Raw genomic sequence first — 4,248 nt, 5'->3', positions numbered from 1 at the left:
TTTTTTTTTTTTTTTTTTTTGTGGTACACAGGCCCCTCACTGCCGTGGCCTCTCCTGTTGCGGAGCAGAGGCTCCGGAGGCGCAGGCTCAGCGGCCATGGCTCCCGGGCCCAGCCGCTCCACGGCATGCGGGATCCTCCCGGACCAGGGCACGAACCCTTGTCCCCTGCATCGGCAGGCGGACTCTCAACCACTGCGCCACCAGTGAAGCCCTAGCCTTAGTATTTTTATGTTGTCTTTATTCTCAGTTTTATCTGAAAGTAGCTTTGTGATTCCTTTATTTTACAAAATGAGAGCATGGACCCTTTGGTTGAGTTCCCCACCTCCACCCCAGAATGGCTATTTCATATCAGAGAGATGATTAGAATATGTGCTTCTTTAATTCACTCCAGAATCAAACCACAGGTCTTCGAGCATAATGCTCGTTCACATTAATCTTAAACTGGTATCACTGAGCTTGAGGGAAAATTATTCCCTCTTTCCGTGTGGTTTTTCAAAAGTGAAGACCTGTTTTCCCCTTCTGTGATTGTTCATTCATCCAGAAAGGCCTAAACAGTGAGGAAGTCTGACCATATGCTCTTTTTTAAAAATTTTTGGCTGCGTTGGGTCTTCGTTGCTGCACGCGGGCTTTCTCTAGTTGCGACTAGCAGGGGCTACTCTTCAATGCAGTTTGCAGGCTTCTCACTGTGGTAGCTTCTCTTGTTGTAGAGCGTGGGCTCTAGGTGCACAGGCTTCAGCAGTTGCAGCAGGTGGGCTCAGTAGTTGCGGCATGCGGGCCCTAGAGTGAGCAGGCTTCAGTAGTTGTGGCGTGCAGGCTCTAGAGTGCAGGCTAAGTAGTTGTGGCGCACGGGCTTAGTTGCTCCGTGACTTGTGGGATCTTCCTGGACCAGGGCTCAAACCTGTGTCCCTTGCATTAGCAGGCGGATTCTTAACACACTGCGCCACCAGGCAAGTCCCCTGACCGTATGCTCTTCATAGGAACTTCACACACAAAACATTTGGATTCACTGCTTCACATATTCTCAAGTAAATTAATAATCTGCCTGGAACTCAGGTCTATGCAGAGGGCTGTTCTGCTGGCCTAAGGAAGAGAAGAGAAAATGATCGTGAGATTAGAGGAAAGGTTTCATGAAGCCATGGAAGAAACCGGTAGCTCTGGTCATTGCCCCTACCTAGCCTGCTACGGTTATTTTCCTTAGTACGTGGTAAAAATGGTCCTCTAATTACATCTTCAGTTGACTGTTTGCACTGTCCTGCCCTAGTGGGTCCCCAGCAGTCCGGTGCTTTCCACCATGGAGGGCGGCTGGCCTGCCCAGCTTGCTCCAGTAAGATTTACCAGCAGTCTCATGTCTGCTTCTGGGCACTTTGGCCCCGGAGCCTTGGGAAACCCGCCATTTAATCTCCCGGCACTGGGGATTCTCCAGGGTGCGTGCCCACTGGCTTGGGAAATCGCAAGGGCCCGTGTGGTCTCCCTGTGGGCTTTGTGACCTCCAGCCTTCCAGACCTGCCTGCTGCAGCCGTGCCTCATCCCCACTTAACTAGCCCCTCACTCCGCCTGCACCTCCCTCAACACCCTAGCAAATGGTGGGCCACAACCAGCTTGTTTTCTTACCCACTAACTCGAGGCTTGTGTGGAAATCACCTCTTAAAGACACTATTTAACTTTTATTTTCTCTTTATTTTTTCTCTTTAACTTCAAAAGTAGCACATATGGCTTTATTTATCAAGACGTTATACAATAAGCTTTTGCGTGAAGGAGTTATGCGACCACTGTTAGCAGTCTGATGTGTGAAGATACCTATTTTAAATGTTTGCCAGCTCTGCAAAGGTGGTGTTGCAGCTTTAAGCTTCTAGAAGAAGGAATTCTCATTTGTCACCTACACTTGGGGTGGCAAGAACGGTGAGCCATCTCGAGTAGCAAGGAGCCTGCTCTTTAGGAGTCTGACGCAGGGACCAGCTTGCCCGCCTGTGGGAGCGGAAGTGCAAATACAGATTCTTGAAGCCCAAGGGAACTTGTCAGGTCCCAGTGCAACGGGTCTTAGTCAGCTCCACTCTTCCTGCTTTCTGTGATACCGTCAAACCGGGACTTGGGATCCTCAGTTTAGCATTGTCCTTGGTAACTGGACTTACTGTCACAGCCCCGCAAAACCTGCCCGAACTTGCACATTAACCGAGCCCACTTTCATTTAGAGGGCATCTTTGTATTTAAAATTACTGGCCTGGTTGACTTTCTTGGTGTTACCCTTTTGTCCTCCTGAGGTTGATGGAAAGGCCCAGTTACTGGAACGGTTTTGTTTTGCAGGTCACGAAGAGAACTCCTTTAGATGCAAAATCACCTCCTTACCCAGACCACCTTCCTTGACTCGCCCACTTTGGCTGTCAGCTGCCTTAAACGTTCCCACCACATTTGAATATCTTATTCTACAATGCAGTATTTTTTCCTGTCACCTTTTTTACACTTTGATGAATGATGTGCCTGTTGAATCTGAACTGTGCTGCCTCTATAAAATGTTTATGTACTGTTTGGAGATAGCAAGTGCTGTTCTTTGGAGAAATAAGATTACTCTCTCCTTGGAAACTGTGGATTTGAAGATGGCTCCTGCCTGCTCACAACATGAGAATCAGCGAAGTGTTTAAAAACTATTACATGACAGTAAGACTCCAGTGGGGCAGTCAGTAGGAGAACATGTTCAGAGGGAAAATGTGTCCCACCAGAATTATACCAAAGTATATTTTCAGGATGAGTTTCTTATTTCTGCCCTCCTTTGGAATAAATTATTTTTCTGCTCTCTATGGAAATCTGGTTTTGGTGTTTGTTAAGCTCATTTCTGTAAGCTCTTCTGTCTCTGGATAATGCCTTTTTGAAAAATGATTTTGTAGTCCAAACGTAGCTTGGATGGATTAATCTGGCTGTGTAGTTTGAGTTACCTGAGGAGTCTGGTAAGTACTGTTGTTAATCATCCGGTAAACACCTGAGTGCTTGTTGTAGCCACTGGAGGAATCAAAGATGTGGAAGTTGGGTCCCTGTAAATTCAAGAGCTGGAATGCTATTTGGGGAGGTATATAATTCAAGGCCCCGTTTGACCATTGTCCATAAAAATGTGGTCATGATGCTAAGCAGGTAGAGGGGCGGTGCCAGCCACAGGGACAAGCAGGAACCAGCAGTTCCTTGTACCACCTCACTATCAGAAATAGGACTGAAAAATCAAGTGGTTAAAAAGCCTGGGACGGGAACAATAATTCTGTGTTTCGGTAGCAGGCCTCTCAATAATTCACTAACTTGGGGACTTTATTAGTTTTAAGAAATTTAAAATGAAAATGGATCTAAATTTTCACCAGCTCATGGCTCTTTGACAGCCAGCCAAGAATGGGTTTCCTGTTTTGCAGTTTGTACTTTTCTATTCCTCCCAAACTATCTGAACTCATTGCTTTGCTATTCTTATGACCAAAGAGAGTTTCAAGTTGACATGACTCTCTTGCTTTCATTTCTTTCTTTTCCTTCATTTTGAACTTAAAGTTTTTCCTGAGAGGCAGCTGTGTACTTTACATTTCCAGCAAACAGGCCTCTTTAGCTACTTTCATGGAATCCAGAAAACACTGAAGATTTGATGTTGAGGGACCATAGTGATACATGCTAACCCCATCATTTTATAGATGAGGAATCTCAGCCCAGACAGGGAGAGTTACTTTCCCAGTTTAACATAGCTGGTCAGAGGCAGATGGGGGAGTAGAATCCGTGTTTTCTAATTTCTACTCTAGAGCACTTCTTCCTTGTACCCCGCCTCTCTCAGAGTTCCACTGGCCAGGAGCCACCTCTGGGGCTCGGGTGGGAGGGAAGAATTATGCCTTTGTGGATGATCAAGCTGTCTCTCATCGGAGCAACTTACTTGATCCTTAATCGTTATTTGTCATCTAAGAAACCAATGCTGGTGTTACTGTGGGTACATGAAAGGATGCCACAGTCTTTGAGTCCTGACCGCGGTCGGGGGAGCGTGACTTGAGTGCAGCTGTGTACCCAGATTCTTCAAGTCAGGCCCTACTGCCCATCATCACTGGCGGTCAGTCTGAAACTGTTCCAACTCCCACCCTGGACTGCTTCCCAGCAGACCACCATGGGTTTGAAGCTGAGCCTCATGTCGTCCCTAGTGTGGTGCTTCCCTTGAGTGTTGCTTTTGCCTGTCCCGAGTTCAGCACAGCATGAGCTGATAGGGAGCCTACATGGGTTCAGCACAGCAGACCTCGGCTGTGG

At 47.1% G+C, this 4,248-nt stretch overlaps 1 protein-coding gene across 1 annotated transcript in view; it reads left to right on the top strand.

Moving 5' to 3' along the window:
* Nucleotides 1–2,798, top strand: part of ATP6V0E1 (ATPase H+ transporting V0 subunit e1) — a 34,871-nt gene extending 32,073 nt beyond the window's left edge. Inside the window, exon 4 of the mRNA XM_024753378.1 lies at nt 2,302–2,798. The gene's annotated coding sequence lies outside the window, so the exon portion shown is untranslated. The remainder of the gene's footprint in view (nt 1–2,301) is intronic.
* The last annotated feature ends 1,450 nt before the right edge of the window (nt 2,799–4,248 follow it).

The sequence above is a fragment of the Neophocaena asiaeorientalis genome, unplaced genomic scaffold (assembly GCF_003031525.2).
Source record: "Neophocaena asiaeorientalis asiaeorientalis breed wild unplaced genomic scaffold, Neophocaena_asiaeorientalis_V1.1 scaffold268, whole genome shotgun sequence".
Lineage (NCBI taxonomy): Eukaryota > Metazoa > Chordata > Mammalia > Artiodactyla > Phocoenidae > Neophocaena > Neophocaena asiaeorientalis.
The sequence above is the reverse complement of the archived record's forward strand: the minus strand, read 5'-3'. Positions and strand labels throughout refer to the sequence as shown.